Source organism: Triturus cristatus, chromosome 11, assembly GCF_964204655.1.
Source record: "Triturus cristatus chromosome 11, aTriCri1.1, whole genome shotgun sequence".
Classification (NCBI taxonomy): Eukaryota; Metazoa; Chordata; class Amphibia; order Caudata; family Salamandridae; genus Triturus; species Triturus cristatus.
In genome coordinates this window covers 881,534,834-881,553,389 of record NC_140594.1, presented here as the reverse complement: position 1 = coordinate 881,553,389, position 18,556 = coordinate 881,534,834, and the positions used below count along the sequence as shown (strand labels likewise).

The window sequence follows — 18,556 nt, the reverse complement described above, 5'->3', positions numbered from 1 at the left end:
GCAGTGTGCGGCGTACAGCAGTGTGTGGCGTGCAGCAGTGTGTGGCAGTGTGTGGCGTGCAGCAGTGTGAGGCGTGCAGCAGTGTGTGGCGTGCAGCGGCATGCAGCAGTGTGTGGCGTGCAGCAGTGTGAGGCGTGCAGCAGTGTGAAGCATGCAGCAGTGTGAGGCGTGCAGCAGTGTGAGGCGTGCAGCAGTGTGTGGCGTGCAGCAGTGTGAGGCGTGCAGCAGAGACACGTGGAGGGTGAGGAGAGACACGTGGAGGGTGAGGAGAGACACGTGTAGGGTGAGGAGAGACACGTGTGGAGGGTGAGGAGAGACACGTGTGGAGGGTGAGGAGAGACACATGTGGAGCGTGAGGAGGAGACACCTGTGGAGGGTGAGGAGGAGACACATGTGGAGGGTGAGGAGGAGAAACATGTGGAGGGTGAGGCGGAGGGTGAGGAGAGACAAGTGTGAAGGGTGAGGAGAGACATGTGTGGAGGGTGAGGAGAGACACGTGTGGAGGGTGAGGAGACACACGTGTGGAGGGTGAGGAGAGATGTGTGGAGGGTGAGGAGAGAGGTGTGGAGGGTGAGGAGAGACACGTGGAGGGTGAGGAGACACGTGGAGGGTGAGGAGAGACACGTGGAGGGTGAGGAGAGACACGTGGAGGGTGAGGAGAGACACGTGTGGAGGGTGAGGAGAGACGTGTGGAGGGTGAGGAGAGACGTGTGGAGGGTGAGGAGAGACGTGTGGAGGGTGAGGAGAGACACGTGGAGGGTGAGCAGAGACACATGTGGAGGGTGATCAGAGACATGTGTGGAGGGTGAGGAGAGACACGTGTGGAGGGTGAGGAGAGACACGTGTGGAGGGTGAGGAGAGACACGTGTGGAGGGTGAGGAGAGACACGTGTGGAGGGTGAGTAGAGACACGTGTGGAGGGTGAGGAGAGACACGTGTGGAGGGTGAGGAGAGATGTGTGGAGGGTGAGGAGAGAGGTGTGGAGGGTGAGGAGAGACACGTGGAGGGTGAGGAGAGACATGGAGGGTGAGGAGAGACACGTGGAGGGTGAGGAGAGACACGTGGAGGGTGAGGAGAGACACGTGGAGGGTGAGGAGAGACACGTGTGGAGGGTGAGGAGAGACGTGTGGAGGGTGAGGAGAGACGTGTGGAGAGACGTGTGGAGGGTGAGGAGAGACGTGTGGAGGGTGAGGAGAGACACTTGGAGGGTGAGCAGAGACACATGTGGAGGGTGAGCAGAGACACGTGTGGAGGAGAAACATGTGGAGGGTGAGGCGGAGGGTGAGGAGACATGTGTGGATGGTGAGGAGAGACACGTGTGAAGGGTGAGGAGAGACACGTGTGGAGGGTGAGGAGAGACACATGTGGAGGGTGAGGAGAGACATGTGTGGAGGGTGAGGAGAGATGTGTTGAGGGTGAGGAGAGAGGTGTGGAGGGTGAGGAGAGACACGTGGAGGGTGAGGAGAGACATGGAGGGTGAGGAGAGACACGTGGAGGGTGAGGAGAGACACGTGGAGGGTGAGGAGAGACACGTGGAGGGTGAGGAGAGACACGTGTGGAGGGTGAGGAGAGACGTGTGGAGGGTGAGGAGAGACGTGTGGAGGGTGAGGAGAGACACGTGGAGGGTGAGCAGAGACACATGTGGAGGGTGAGCAGAGACACGTGTGGAGGGTGAGGAGAGACACGTGTGGAGGGTGAGGAGAGACACGTGTGGAGAGTGAGGAGAGACGTGTGGAGGGTGAGGAGAGACGTGTGGAGGGTGAGGAGAGACACGTGGAGGGTTAGGAGAGACACGTGTGGAGGGTGAGGAGAGACACATGGAGGGTGAGGAGAGACACGTGTGGAGGGTGAGGAGAGACACGTGGAGGGTGAGGAGAGACGTGGAGGGTGAGGATAGACACGTAGAGGGTGAGGAGGGTGAGGTGGAGGGTGAGGAGAGACACGTGGAGGGTGAGGTGGAGGGTGAGGAGAAACAGAGTTGGAGGGTGAGGAGAGACGGAGGTGGAGGGTGAGGGGAGACGGAGGTGGAGGATGAGGAGAGACGGAGGTGGAGGGTGAGGAGAGACCGAGGTGGAGGGTAAGGAGAGACCGAGGTGGAGGGTAAGGAGAACCGAGTTGGAAGGGAATCAAAAGTGGAGGAGAGAGAGAGGTGGAGGGTGAGGAGAGACAGTGGTGGAGTGGGGGGAGGGGAGGATATCACTTTTACTTCATCTCCTAGTGTAAGGTAACGCCCCCACCCCACAGGCCCTGCCGGGGCCGAGAGCAGATCACTGTTCGCATCAGCCGTCACCCGAGACCGCTCCGTACTTGTTGGTAAATAGAGGTTCACTATCTGTTGATAATGGGATTCACTTGGGGGGCTGACTTACCTCCTCCACCCCCAGGGCCAACACTGAGAAGGCTTCAGAGACCTGGTGCTGCCTCTGCTGCAGTACTGCGAGAGAGAGGGATGGGGGCGGGCAGAGGAAGAGGAGTGGGGTTAGAGAAGGGACAGGTGGGGAGAGAAAGAGGAGAGAAGGGACAGAGACAGAAAAGGAGCAAAAAAAGAATTAGAGAGAGTAAAGAGGAGAGTTGGGGAAAATGAAAACATTACGAGAGAACATGTAGCAAAGAGGTGGAGAGAGAAGATGGGAGAGAGTAAGGACGCAGCCAAGAGATAGGGCAGAGACAAAAAGAATCGAAACAATACAAAAGTATTTTCCAAACTCATAAATAACCACGGGCCAAACAACTGATCTGCAATGAAGCATCCGAATCCGGTATATCATGACGTTAACCATGCAATAAAAAATAAATTTAAAAAATATAAAAAAACACCCAAAAATACGTATACACCATGTTGACCCTTTTCCATGCACCGTATTCTAAAACACCATTCTCATTCATACATTCACAGCAAACCTGTTCACAAGAGTGACAGAAAATGTGGTATTAGTGTTACATTTTTGTTTACATCCATACCCACTCACTTATGCAATTAAAGGATTCATGACCACACGGTTAAACAAAACGTACTGATTGGCCTTGCCTTGAAGGAGAAACACGTGTTGACACACACTCCCGATCTGTGAAACGTTCACCCCACTTTCTCGAAATTGAAACCAGTGCATGTGTCCGACGAACTTCCTGCCGCTTATCTGAATGCACCAGTGGCAGAAGATAGTCACCATCTTGCAACAACACAATTAAAGGGAGGCATGTCTGTCTGTCTCTCCCCACCACCACTAGTCTTACTGTCTCATGCGAGATCTCCCTCTAGGAGACAGCTGACACCGACTCTTCCCCTGAGACAGTACGGGAGATGCGTGTATGTGCATAGTGTGTGTGTCTATATGTATATATCTGTGTGTGTATGCATGTGTGTGTGTTTGTATGTGTATATGTTTGTGTATGCATGTGTGTGTTGGTGTGCAAGTATGGGTGTGTCATTGTGTTCATTTGTCTTCATGGATGTGTACACATATGTTTGTGTGTATACCTATGTCTGTGTATGCATGTTTGTGTGTATGTATATGTGTTTGAGTATGTTGGTGTGCGTGCTTGTTTATATGTGGGGTTGGTGTGTTGGTGTGCATGTATATGCATATGTTTATGCATGTCTGTGTGTGTTTGTATATGTTCATATGTGTGTGTAAATGCATGTGTGTGTTTGTATGTTTGCATAGTTGTGTATGCATGTGATTAGAGGGAAGAGTGCACTTGAGGGCAAAGAGGAAAACATAGAGGGAAGAGTATGTGAGGGCAGATAGAAAAATACAGAGGGAAAAGCACGTGAGGGCAGAGAGAAAAATAGAGAGGGAAGAGTCCATGTGAGGGAGGAGAGAAAAATAGAGAGGGAAGAGCTCATGTGAGAGCAAAGCGAAAAATACAGAGGGTAGGGCGCATGTTAGACCGGAGATAAAAACATAGAGGGAAGAGAGCATGTGAGAGCAGAGAGAAAAATATAGAGAGAAGAACACATGCGAGGGCAGAGAAAAAAATACAGAGCGAAGAGCACATGTGAGAGCATAGCGAAAAAATGCAGAGGGAAGAGTACATGTGAGGGAAGAGAGACAAATACAGAGGGAATAGCATGTGTGAGGAAAGAGAGAAAAATGGAGAGGGAAAAGCACATGTGAGGGCAGAGTGAACATTCAGAGGGAATAGCACATGTGAGACCAGAGAGAAAAACATAGAGGGAAGAGCATATGTGAGGACAAAGAGAACAAGTACAGGCTATGCCAAGCGGAACTGATCGCGTTTGCGATCAAACATCAAAGCGGCGAAAGTGAAAGTAATCGAGCAGAGCATCAAAGGGCTGGGTGAGAAGGGGGGGAATGCAAGGGTCAAAGCGGCTAAAGTGAAAGTAATCGAGCAGAGCATCAAAGGGCTGGGTGAGAAGGGAGGGGGGAATGCAAGGAGCAGAGGAGCAGTTGTGCACGTGCACGCCATCGTGCACTCAAGCCCTAGGCCAGCAAAACCATGTGGGTAGCACTTTTGAAAGCCCACTTACAAAATGTCTCAAAGAGACAGCTTTCGCTGTCTCAGCGAGACCTAAAAATCTGCAGTGTTGATTGACCAAGTTCTCTCTTAAAGTCAAGCCATCTTAATAAAGACTGAGTCCGGTTTCTCAGCACCTTTGTCATACTGGGGCATCTGAGGCTTTAGAAAAATGTCAAAGTCCCAATGCAGAAACACTGACCGAGGAGGCCAGAATATTTAGGCATACCAGATATGTTTGTGGGTTAGTCTTGAAGGCTCTTTTCACACTCAGTGCTTTGGTTGTCAAGGACTCCTGCAACCCACATCTGTTCCCCCCTGAAACAAGTTTCAGAGAAAGCCTCAACAGTGGGCCAGTGGAACATAATTGAAAACTAAGGAGCATATTTACTTGGAAATGTCATCTAAATGTGTCTCTAGATTTTCTGATCACAGCAACCATCTGGTTGAGGCTGCCTGAATGCATTTGCATGTTGGCTCTCCTGTGTGAATGCACCTTTGTAGGAGGCTTTTGTATTTTAGTTAGGATTTCGACAAGACATTTCTGACCTCCTATAGCCCTGGTGAGATACAGCCTGAACGTTGGTCCCACTGAACATTGCTTTGCTCTGAACTTTTTACAAGGTGTGAAGAAGGAATTCTTCACCAGGACAAACGCCATTGCTTGATAGAGACAGGCCTGTGATTTCAGAGCTTTGTCTCTACATTGTTGTGTAGGATATTGTTTGTGATCACCGTGAAGGAGCTAAAAGTAAATTATGCATGTTAGAAATAATTGTGTGATATTCAAACGTTAAACAGTAAATACTAAATAATGTTTTATGCCCAGAACACTCAAATATATGTTTTAAATGTGTGCAATAGAATCTGGATGCATCTTGTGTCCAAACAAATATGGAGTGGACATGCTTATTATTTATCAAACTCTATTTTATCAACAGAAATATTAAGGACCAATCTGATAATATTCTTATGGGTATAAAAATTTGTTTTCTTTTTTCACAATTTAAATTGATCTTTATAAAAAATATATTGTATGCAAATGTTACAACGACAAATAGGCACCGGCTTCTGCTACACCAGACTCCTCTCTGAGGCGGACCCTTGACTCAAAACTGATTGGCTACTACTTTAATTTGTGAAATGCATTGGACATTGATTGGGCCTTTTGTTTCTGCCGACAGACACCTTTGTGAATATAACCTGCCACTGCCTAGAGGTTCACTGAGCTTTTTCTAGACATGGGGACATCTTCATTGACTAATTTGTGAAAATTTAGGTACCAGGGCCAAAAGTGTTTCTTAGCATTCCACTCCAGCTGGCACCACCTACACCTCCTACCACTGCGGCCAAATGTCAGTGCCAATATCACCAGCTAACAATCACACTCAAGCAGGATGACATTCTGCGACTATTCCAGGTCACCTCAAACTGTAAATAGCTTGAGACTGGTAGTTTTATCCATTTATTTTTTAAGTTTATTTAAAAGGATACGATACACTAATAAATTCTGGTGGAAAATAAATACATAGCGCCACTATGTGATGAATTTTCCTAAATATATGTTGGTATTTAGAAACTCGTACCGGTGACAAGCACCAGCAAACCTGCACAACTTAAGCACTGGATCGCTGGTTGCTAAAATGTGGCAAGAGCAATGACCTTGAATGCCACCCGCTTCCTCCTGGCTAGACCTAAGCCAAGCAGCAAATTGAGGGTAGTAATTCTTGAATTTGTCTCAGCCATTGGCGATTGTGCAGACCACATTCCAGCCCATTGTTTTCTGCTCACTTTGCCACTCTTAATAGTACCCAGTGGGATGAAATCGGAGCAGTCCACCCCAAACAATCAGGCCACATTCCCTCCAGACAGGAGCAAAATCAACTATAGACTTGTTTTAGCTTACTTTCTCCTTAGACGTGAGCATTAGTATGAGTACAATGGCACCTTAGAACCCCAGAATCATAGACAACAAACCAGACATGACCCCCCAAGTCAATCCAGTGGCCTCGTCCTGCTTCAACACCTTAAGGATACTAAAGAAAATCTTCAAGTGGCTACAAGACAACACCAGAAAAACAATCACCCAAGCCCTCATCACTGGCATACTAGACTACGGAAACACCCCTGCACAAAGGGATAACCAACCAGTTCACAAGAAGACTACAGACCATCCAAAACGCAGCAGGCCTACCAGTTCAAAACCTCCTGTACCAATCCCACATCACACCATAGGGAACTGCGCTGGCTCGGGATACACAATCACGCACACTTCTAACTCCTCACCCACATCTATAAAGCATTCCACAACATTGGCCCTGCCCAACTGAACAGATGGATTCACTTTCACCAACCTTCAAGACACCTCTGATCTGCTGGTCTCTCACTAGTACACACCCTGCGCATGCACAAAAGCAGAACAGGGCCCAGCGCCTTCTCGTACCTGGCCCCTAAATCCTGGAACAACCTCTCACACCACATCAGAGTCTCTTCCTCTCTTCTTGATTTTTGCAAGAAACTGATGATCTGGCTTTTCGAGTAAGCCCAAAGGGTTGGCCTCAAACACCTGCCAGAGAGCTCCTGTTTACCTTCACAGGTGAATAGTGTGCTATAAAAACACACAGTAGATAAAATAACATAACATAAGAGTGCTGGGGGTGCTAGGTGGCGCGCGACCAAGATGGCCGCACTCCAGTGAGGCTCTTGCCAATCGGGCGCTCGGACAAACATCAGTCTCATCCTGAGTCACTTTCGTACTGAATAACTAGCGGAATCGATATCCTTGAGTCCGGAGGATCCTCCGCAGCTACTGCTCGACTGCCGGAGTTGCCGGTGTGCAGAGATACGCCCGGACTGATTGGCGTCGGTGACCCACTTCTGTGTGCCTGGAGCGGCTGCTCGGCCCCATCTTCTATGGGAGCCCACGGCTCACTGCTGCCACTCAGGCCACGGGCCCGTCCACTGCACCCTTCGCGACGGCCTTGATCCCCGCATGTCACGGCATGGGACCCTCACTTCAGTCACAAGGTAAGCGGCCAGCCCTACAATACTATAGGGAACTTGTTGTGGCGGAACGGCTAGCCTTATGGTGATGGCCACTTACATATGTGCAACGGGGACTCGCTCTCGGAGAGAACACGCAGCTAGTATCCTTCGCAGCCTGTGTGATATGATGCATGTTCCCTGAAGGACTCTCTTCTGTCCCGAACGGGCTGCTCTGCTTTCGAGGCTGCCGATGCAGCATACAGTACTGGGCCCCTTAGATACCAGCTCGGTGCCATTTTCTGCTTGGGCTCATGGCGTTCTTCAGCAGCCATTATGGAGGAAGCGATCTTTACACCACCTGTTGGCGCACCACTAATCTGGTATAAGACCTCACACCGCCTGTGATATCGCATCAGAGGACTTGCACGAAGCTGACGGGGGCTCCTCTGCATACTAACGCCCCGAATCAGTGTTGATCTGCGCGGTCTCTTTCCCGCCTGCTTGGCAGTGGTGGACATTCCTGCCTGTACCCACCCACAAACTCTGCAGCCCGACCCACTGGCCTCAAGGGCACGGCTGTGGCCCAGCAGGACCTGTATGAACTGGGCATATCCCTCTTCCCCGAAAGTTGCAGCCTTGTCTATGGGAGAGCACGTTCTGGTCCACATCTGTGACTGCACGAGAACTGAGTGGGTGACACTTTTTACCTCCTCTCCCAGACCTGCTGTGGAGGCCCTTCTGATGACAGAGGAGTCACTCCTGGTCTCGCCCAAGATCAACTGAGCAGGTGCCACTGGCCTCAACCTACTGATCACTCAAGTAACTTCTCATTACAACGCACACCTGAACAGTGAGGCCTGCTCCAAATGTACAATCATAGGGCAGCCTAGACACTTTGCACCTCTGTCATAGTTGCGAGCCTACTACACAGATTCAGACATGGGCAAGGCAGACGTGAAACAAACAAAGATACTTTTTGAAGCCCCCAAAACATCTCGGTCTCAAACTTGTGACCAACCTGCATCCGAACATGGCGAGGGACAGGAGGAAGACCTGAAAACACTCCTACTCACGATGCAAAGCAGCCTTACATCAATAGATGCAAAAATTGATGCGATGAATTCCCGCATGGACCCTGTAGTGCACAAGCTTGAACAACATGGGCACCGACTGGACGAAGCCGAATCTCAGAACTGGAAGATGGCGCCACAAGTAACAGACAACACCTCTCACAAATGGATAGACTTCTTAAAATTATTGCAGAGAAAAATGAAGACCTGGAGGCTCGCTCCAGGAGAAACAATGTCCGTATTTTAGGCCTGGGGGAATCTGCAATTACTGGCCGCATGGAAGACTTCATAGAAACTCTCATCATTAAACTGTTCGGAGCTGAAGCATTCTCCGCTCACCTCATTGTAGAAAGAGCACATAGGTCCCTAACTGCACGACCTGCACCGGGGTTGCCTCCACGCCCTGTCATAGTCCAATTCCTGAACTATCGAGACCGTGACACGGTGCTACGCCTGGCACGGGAGCGGAAGAAAGTCGAGTACAAAAAACACGATCCTGTCTTTCTATCCAGATTTTACACAGAATGTACAAGACGCCAGGAGGAAATTCACTCAAGTCAAGAAAAAACTACAAGCCCAAAGCATTCAGTATGCAATGTTGTATCCGGCGCAACTTCGCATCTCGCACCTGGGGAAACAGCAGGTGTTCCAAAACCCACAACAAGTCGAGGACTATCTCAAAATCCACCGGGGGTCGTCGCCAGCCAAGTCACCAACTGGGGTGCACTCCAGATCACAGTCTCCATTGTCAACGCAGGTTTAAGCCTTACCATCCCGATGTCTCTGAACCATATCTTGTCTGTATGGTTCTTCATGGAACTTCACCCAAGTTTCTGCTACTTGACTTCATTGTTGTGATTTATGAACATGTTTCACCCGGTACTTTGCCCTCCTCCCGTCATTGTTTCCTGCCTTGCGGACGTGTGGTGACAGACGGATGTAACATCCGGAGGTCAAGGGCATGTCATGGGCCCCTAGCCTTACCCACAAGGGAGTACCCCCTTTATCTTAATTTCCCTTGGTTTTTTCTTCATTCTTTTGTAGTAATTGGGAGGAACTACATGCCCGACAAGTTGGGGAAGTCAGTGTGGGAGGGGGGAGGTGTTGTTTGCCCTGCTTTTATGTATAACTCAAATTGTGAGCACGTCAGACACTTAGACTATTGGATTATCTCCATCCGTTCAGTACATCTTGCTACTCTCCACATTCGCTGCTACTCACACGCACTCTAGTATATACTGTATGACATGTAATATCCGTGGGTTAAATAATCCTAGCAAAAAAAGACAGATCTTGGGTTACCCAGAGAGGCATAATGTTAGCGTAGTCTTACTTCAGGAGACCCATCTGGACCCGTCTGTGAACCCCACCTTTGCCACCAAGCGGGCCTCGTATCGCTGTTTCTCCTCTTACTCTAGCTACTCTAGGGGGGTCGCCATCCTCATCAAACGCAACGCTCCCTTTATCCTAGATGGCACCATCACAGACGCACAGGGCCGCTACTGCCTTATGTGGGGACGGCTTGCTTCTCATGATGTAACTATTGCCAACTGTTATGGTCCCAATGTGGATGACCCCACTTTTCTCAATACTTTATGGGGGGAAATTTTATCCGAGGGGTCCACATATCTATTCTGGGGAGGTGAATTCAACACTGTTAGGTATCCCGTGATGGACAGATCCCATCCCACTGCCCTACACTATTACAACATGCAGAAACAGCTAACAGGTATTATCTCTGACAATTACCTCCTTCACGCCTGGAGACACACACACCCCACGGCTAGGGAGGGCGCACACCTATCGGCTGTACACTCCTCGTGGTCCTGCTTAGACTACTGGTTCGTATCAGTTGGCATGGCCCATTGGCTAGACAAGACTACCCACATGGCGAGGACCTTTTCTGATCACTCCCCTGTGATGTTAGTACTCAAACCTCCAACAGTACATTCCCCCTATATCAATTGGTGGCTCAACCCATAACATCTTTTAGTCGCGGTTTTTAAAACTGAGATCGAACAAGAAATTCGAGACTACTTCGAGCGAAACATCGACTCCGTACCAAGCCTAACCACTGTTTGGGAGGCCTTTAAAGTAACAATCAGAGGCTCCTGTATTGCCAAAGGAGGGGGGTATTAAAAGACATCCGCCACACCTTGAATTGACTAGAACAGGATATTAAACAACTGGAGCTGATGCTGGGTGCTGGAGGAGGGGACGATGCTGCCAAGGCTCAACTGCGTGATAAATTGACAGAATACGCAGATACGGCCAATCGCGAATGTAAATTCTGCGGTAAATATCACATTGCTCGTCAATACCGCGAGGGAGACCGCCTGGGTAAGGTCCTGCCGGGTCTGGTGAGACAGCGACGGTTTTCCAACCACGTGGCAGAAATATATGATTTGGAGGGTGAGATCCCTAGGAATCTCCCCGAGCAACTCCACAAATTCATGCAATATTATAAGTCTCTGTATAGAGAGCAACCACTAGACCTCCCTGCTTATTTTGAGGACACGGCCTTGGCCTGGCTGCGTGACACTCAGCGAGAATTCTTGAGTGCCGACCTGGGGCTAGATGAAATTACCACCGCGATCATGCAGATGAGTTCAGGGCGCGCACCGGGATCAGACGGGATACCCATAGAGTTCTATAAAACCTATCTGATGCAGCTAACCCCCATACTCAAGGAGGTCTTCTACGACGCCAGAGAGGAAGGCTGTCTCCCAACCACCATGAGAGAGGCCCTGATTACTTCCCTACTAAAACCCGACAAGCCCCCAAACCAATGTGAATCCTACCGCCCTTTATCTCTAAATAATTGTGACACAAAAATATTGGCTAAAGTCCTCTCAAACAGGTTAAATCCACTTTTGGAACGCCTGGTCCTACCAGACCAGTCTGGATTTATTCCTAACCGGGCGACGTCCCACAACCTCCGTACCCTTCTTACGGTACTGCATGACATCGACCCTGACAGTAATTCTGTCGCAGTATTCCTCGATGCTACCAAGGCATTTGACTCTGGCGAATGGGATTACCTTATTGGCACTCTGCGTTACATGGGAATGCCGCCGGCTTTTCTTGGGTGCGTAGAACTACTATATCAACAACCCACAGCTGCAGTCCTCCTGAACGGTGCAAGGTCATCTAGCTTCACCATTTCCAGAGGCACGCGCCAGAAGTGCCCCCTCTCTCCCATAGTTTTCGTGCAAGCTATAGAACCCCTGCCGCGATGATTAGACAACACCATAAAGAACGTGCCCTGATCTACCCCTCTAGACAGCTTATCATTTCTCTTTATGCAGACAATGTCACTCTCTACATAGCCAACCCCCACGTTAATCTCAATCCAGTACTGCTGGAGTTTGTTAAATTTGGGGCCATTTTGGGCATAAACGTCAACTGGTCCTAATCGGCGCTTTTCCGCTTACTGATGCGAGGGCTCAATTCCCCCTGGACTTCCCATTGACATGGTGTGTGGAGGAAATTAAATATCTAGGCATCAAAGTCACTAGACACAGAGAGGAGCTCATGCGTGCTAATTACGGAGCCACCCTGGATAAAGTCACGGACTCCATCTCGAAATGGCTGTCCCTGCCCCTATCAATGGCAGGTAGGATATCCCTGGTTAAAATGATACTATTGCCTAAACTTATCAACTTGTTTACTAATATACCATACCATCCCGGTACACATTTCTTCACCGCACTTAGGACGCAAATAATTCACCTGGTATGGGGAGGCAAACGAGCGCGGCTGGGTCTAAGCACTCTGACTCTTCCTTTCTCCCATGGAGGGTTCGATCTACCTGACTTTGAGTTATACTACCACAGTGCGCAGGCTCACTTCACCATATATTGGCTGCATCCACCCCCTTTATGCCTCATCTGGCGGTAGAGGAGGGGTACATGACCCCCATCCCTCTTTCTGGTTTCTTGTTCACAATGAGTAGAGAAAGGGATCGGGATCCCACCACAGTAGCAAACACTATCAAGTCCTGGAGAAAGATAGCTGACAGATTAGGTGTGACAATGCTGCACTCCCCCAGGGTACCTCTGCTACACCATCCCTCTCTCCAAGTAACTAACGAACGACAATGCAAGTCAATGTTAGAAAATTTGCACTTCACCACCTGGGGCGACTTATACCTGGGAGGTACCTTCCGCACCAGTGAGCAGTTCTTTGGGGCGCACAAACCCTCCACCATGGAGCTCTTTATGTATATTAGACTTAGGCAAAGCGTGAAAGTGGCTACCTTGGCCTTCCCTGCAGAATCACCCACGCTACCTCCTCTCCACGCACTCCTGCAGGCTGAACCCCCCAGATATGTCACTTCACTTCTTCATCGCCAGGCCCAGCTCACGCCGCTCTCCCACACCCCGAGAGCTTGACTAGAATGGGATCGGGATCTGGGTCGTCAACTAACGAATGACCAGTGGGAATTCTGTTGCAAACAGACACAAAACATCACAGCAAGTAGCCGCTTGAGGATTATTCACTATAAGTTTTTACACAAAGCTACACAAGCTACACAAATTCAAACTTAGAGAAGATGATAGATGAGCCAGATGTAAGTGTGAGGGTGCTGACTTCCTTCACCTTGCCTGGCTCTGCCAGTCCTTTCAACACTATTGGCAACAGTTTCTTACAGGAAAGTCCAGCATGATCCACTTGCCGCTGCAGGAATCGCCAGAGGTTGCCCTTCTAGGATGCACACATGATTTTGCCCCTGCACATAGGAAGTTCGTGGCCCTGGTCTTTCTAATAGCGAAGCGCAGGGTGGCGTGCCGATTGGGTAGGGGTCGAGCCCCCAAATTCAAAGATTGGATATATGACCTTACTACATGGCAGGAGCAATCACTCAGTTATGCTGAACTTCTCCCCCTACTTCTAGACCTACGGATATCTGGAGCCCTTTAACTACATACTTGTTTGCTACGGCAGCGAGCTCTCCCGATGACATGGGCGCACCCGTTGGTGAAGCTGATCATACTGTTCCTCCCCCCCTCCACCCGAGTAGCTTGCGGTACACTTGACAGACATTCTCTCTGTACGTAAAAGGGGAAGATGAGGTTGGGAGAGGGTGCCGGGTGCGGGGGTGAGTGGGACCCTTCCCGGATACAGTCCTACCGATGTCCAGGATTGTCCATTGGTTCTAATGTACTCCAGATAAGTGTCAAATGGTCGTTATTATGTACATTATGCGATACCGATTGATATTTTGTCTTATGCTAGCATGAATGTGTTCTTTCTTTTTCCTTTTTTTTTCTTCTCTTTTTCAGATCTTATATGTAAAGCAAGGGCGGGAGGGTTATGATTTTCCCTGTTGGGGTGCCCTGATGAAAATTACATCTGTTCTCAGCCTCATATCTCATATTTGATGATGTCCTGTTGTATTGCTAACATTTTCAATAAATAAATAAAAAAAAAAACCTAACAGTGCTTTCTGTTATTTGGGAACTCAAACAGTGGAGATAGACGACACACTAATACATTTCTATGAGTAAGAGTGCCACCAGAGATGATATCGGATTCTGGAGCTTAAGTTTAGGACATTATCAAGGGGGGCAAAAAGCTGTGTTCGTGTTTCCGTAGTGTGTACCTATATACAAAATGTGTACTTTCCATCTGTTGAATCCTTAATCGTTTCCTGAATACAGCCTTTATTGCAATTTTTAATGTATTGTATTTCAGCATCTTCCTTTGGGTGTAGGCTTGAAGCTTACTCTCCCCTTTTCACAAAATCCCGCAGTAGTCTGACTGTAAAACTGTACCAGTGGCAGCAGTCCAGGCATACGCTTGAGTGACTCCTGTTTTTTTAAAGGCTGGTTTTTTCCCAAACCGTATTTGTACATAGTGTACAAACCCATATTATGAAAAGGCAGCCCTATGAGCAATTGTACATCTTTTTTTCTTTTGTTTTTCTCCAGTGGGAAAACATTTTTCCTGAAAGAGAAACAGTTTGGCCTAAACCCCACAATGCTTTGGCGGTGTTTCGTGTCTCTTCCCCCTCTCCAGGGTGGGAAATGACCGCAGAGGAGATTACGAATGCCGATAAACTTATGGGCATTCACACATTTTCAAATCACAGCACGTCAGTCCTTGCATGGTGTTTCCTACTCCATAGTAATGTGCAGTTGCACATAAAATTCTCCTTCCATTACGAATGTTGGGGCATATTAGCAAGACCGGCGATAACATTTTTGCCATTTTAGCGGCAGGAAAAATGGCGATAATGTGTTTGCTAATATGCGTTTTAGAATTCCACTAGAAGCCCAGGGGGCATATTATCAAGGACGACGTTAAAATTATCGCCTGATAATATGCGCAGAGAATTCTAATAGAAGCCCATGTTCTGGTGTGAACATGGGCTTCTATTGGAATTCTCTGCGGCATATTATCAAGCCCATTATCGCCGCTTTAGCGGCAGTTTCCTGCCGCTAAAGCGGCGATAATTGTAAAGCTGTCCTTGATAATATGCCCCCAGGTTAGATGTGCAGGACATCTAACCTGGGCTTCTATTGGAATTCTATAACGCATATTAGCAAGTCCATTATCGCCGTTTTAGCAGCAGTTTCCAGCCGCTAAAACGGCTATAATTTTATCGCCGGTCTTGCTAATATGCCCCGTCCTTTTTAGGTCTCGCTGAGACAGTGAAAGCTGTCTCTTTGAGACATTTTGTAAGTGGGCTTTCAAAAGTGCTGCCCACATGGTTTTGCTGGCCTAGGGCTTGAGTGCACGATGGCGTGCACGTGCACAGCTGCTCCTCTGCTCCTTGCATTCCCCCCTCCCTTCTCACCCAGCCCTTTGATGCTCTGCTCGATTACTTTCACTTTAGCCGCTTTGACCCTTGCATTCCCCCCTCCCTTCTCACCCAGCCCTTTTATGCTCTGCTCGATTACTTTCACTTTTGCCACTTTGATGTTTGATCGCAAACGCGATCACTTCCGCTTCGCATAGCCTGTACTTGTTCTCTTTGTCCTCACATATGCTCTTCCCTCTATGTTTTTCTCTCTGGTCTCACAAGTGCTATTCCCTCTGTATTTTCACTCTGCCCTCACATGTGTTTTTCCCTCTCCATTTTTCTCTCTTTCCTCACACATGCTATTCCCTCTGTATTTTTCTCTCTTCCCTCACATGTACTCTTCCCTCTGCATTTTTTCGCTATGCTCTCACATGTGCTCTTCGCTCTGTATTTTTTTCGCTGCCCTCGCATGTGTTCTTCTCTCTATATTTTTCTCTCTGCTCTCACATGCTCTCTTCCCTCTATGTTTTTATCTCCGGTCTAACATGCGCCCTACCCTCTGTATTTTTCGCTTTGCTCTCACATGAGCTCTTCCCTCTCTATGTTTCTCTCCTCCCTCACATGGACTCTTCCCTCTGTATTTTTCTCTCTGCCCTCACGTGCTTTTCCCTCTGTATTTTTCTCTCTGCCCTCACATACTCTTCCCTGTATGTTTTCCTCTTTGCCCTCAAGTGCACTCTTCCCTCTGATCACATGCATACACAACTATGCACACATACAAACACACACATGCATTTACACACACATTTGAACATATACAAACACACACAAACATGCATAAACATATGCATATACATGCACACCAACACACCAACCCCACATACACATATAAACAAGCACGCACACCAACATACTCAAACACATATACATACACACAAACATGCATACACAGACATAGGTATACACACAAACATATGTGTACACATCCATGAAGACAAATGAACACAATAACACACCCATACTTGCACACCAACACACACATGCATACACAAACATATACACATACAAACCCCCACACACACATACACACACAGATATATACATATAGACACACACACTATGCACACACACGCATCTCCCGTACTGTCTCAGGGGAAGAGTCGGTGTCAGCTGTCTCCTAGAGGGAGATCTCGCATGAGACAGTAAGACTCAGAGACATGTGGCGGTGGGGAGAGACAGACATGCCTCCCTTTAATTGTGTTGTTGCAAGATGGTGACTATCTTCTGCCACTGGTGCATTCAGATAAGCGGCAGGAAGTTCGTCGGACACATGCACTGGTTTCAATTTCGAGAAAGTAGGGTGAACGTTTCACAGATCGGGAGTGTGTGTCAACACGTGTTTCTCCTTCACGGCAAGGCCAATCAGTACGTTTTGTTTAACCGTGTGGTCATGAATCCTTTAATTGCATAAGTGAGCGGGTATGGATGTAAACAAACATGTAACACTAAGACCACATTTTCTGTCACTCTTGTGAACAGGTTTGCTGTGAATGTATAAATGAGAATGGCGTTTTAGAATACGTTGCATGGAAAAGGGTCAACATGGTGTATACGTGTTTTTGGGTGTTTTTTATTTTTTTTTTATTTTTTTTTTATTGAATGGTTAACGTCATGATATACCGGATTCGGATGCTTCATTGCAGATCAGTTGTTTGGCCCGTGGTTATTTACGAGTTTGGAAAATACTTTTGTATTGTTTCGATTCTTTTTGTCTCTGCCCTATCTCTTGGCTGCGTCCTTACTCTCTCCCATCTTCTCTCTCCACCTCTTTGCTACATGTTCTCTCGTAATGTTTTAATTTTCCCCAACTCTCCTCTTTACTCTCTCTAATTCTTTTTTTGATCCTTTTCTGTCTCTGTCCCTTCTCTCCTCTTTCTCTCCCCACCTGTCCCTTCTCTAACCCCACTCCTCTTCGTTTGCCCGCCCCCCCATCCCTCTCTCTCGCAGTACTGCAGCATAGGCAGCACCAGGTCTCTGATGCCTTCTCAGTGTTGGCCCTGGGGGTGGAGGAGGTAAGTCAGCCCCCCAAGTGAATCCCATTATCAACAGATAGTGAACCTCTATTTACCAACAAGTATGGAGTGGTCTCGGGTGACGGCTGATGCGAACAGTGATCTGCTCTCGGCCCGGCAGGGCCTGTGGGGTGGGGGCGTTACCTTACACTAGGAGAGGAAGTAAAAGTGATATCCTCCCCTCCCCCCACTCCACCACTGCCTCTCCTCACCCTCCACCTCTCTCTCTCCTCCACTTCTGATTCCCTTCCAACTCGGTCTCTCCTTACCCTCCACCTCAGTCTCTCCTTACCCTCCACCTCGGTCTCTCCTTACCCTCCACCTCGGTCTCTCCTCAACCTCCGTCTCCTCACTCTCCACCTCGGTCTCTCCTCACCCTCCACCTACGTCTCTCCTCACCCTCCACCTCCGTCTCTCCTCACCCTCCACCTCGGTCTCTCCTCACGCTCCACCTCCGTTGCTCCTCACCCTCCACCTCCGTCTCTCCTCACCCTCCACCTCCGTCTCTCCTCACCCACCACCTCCGTCTCTCCTCACCCTCCAACTCTGTTTCTCCTCACCCTCCACCTCACCCTCCACGTGTCTCTCCTCACCCTCCACCTCGCCCTCCACGTGTCTCTCCTCACCCTCCACGTCTCTCCTCACCCTCCACGTGTCTCTCCTCACCCTACACACGTGTCTCTCCTCACCCTCCACTTGTCTCTCCTCACCCTCCACACGTCTCTCCTCACCCTCCACACATCTCTCCTCACCCTCCACTCGTGTCTCTCCTCACCCTCCACATGTGTCTCTCCTCACCCCACCCTCCACACGTGTCTCTGCTCACCCTCCACACGTGTCTCAGCTCACCCTCCACATGGCTCTCCTCACCCTCCACACATCTCTCCTCACCCTCCACATGTCTCTCCTCACCCTCCACACGTCTCTACTCACCCTCCACATGTCTCTCTCCTCACCCTCCACCTCACCCTCCTCACGTGTCTCTCCTCACCCTCCGTGTCTCTCCTCACCCTCCACGTGTCTCTCCCCACCCTCCACGTGTCGCTCCTCACCCTCCACGTGTCTCTCCTCACCCTCCACACGTCTCTCCTCACCCTCCACACGTGTCTGTCTCTCCTCACCCTCCACACGTCTCTCCTCTCCCTCCACACGTGTCTCTCCTCACCCTCCACACGTGTCTCTCCTCACCCTCCACGTCTCTCC

General features: G+C 49.1%; 1 protein-coding gene across 1 annotated transcript in view; it reads right to left on the bottom strand.

The window, feature by feature from the left end:
• VEPH1 (ventricular zone expressed PH domain containing 1) overlaps nucleotides 1-18,556 on the bottom strand; it is a 1,846,458-nt gene that overhangs the window by 339,222 nt on the left and 1,488,680 nt on the right. The gene's annotated exons all lie outside the window — the stretch shown is intronic.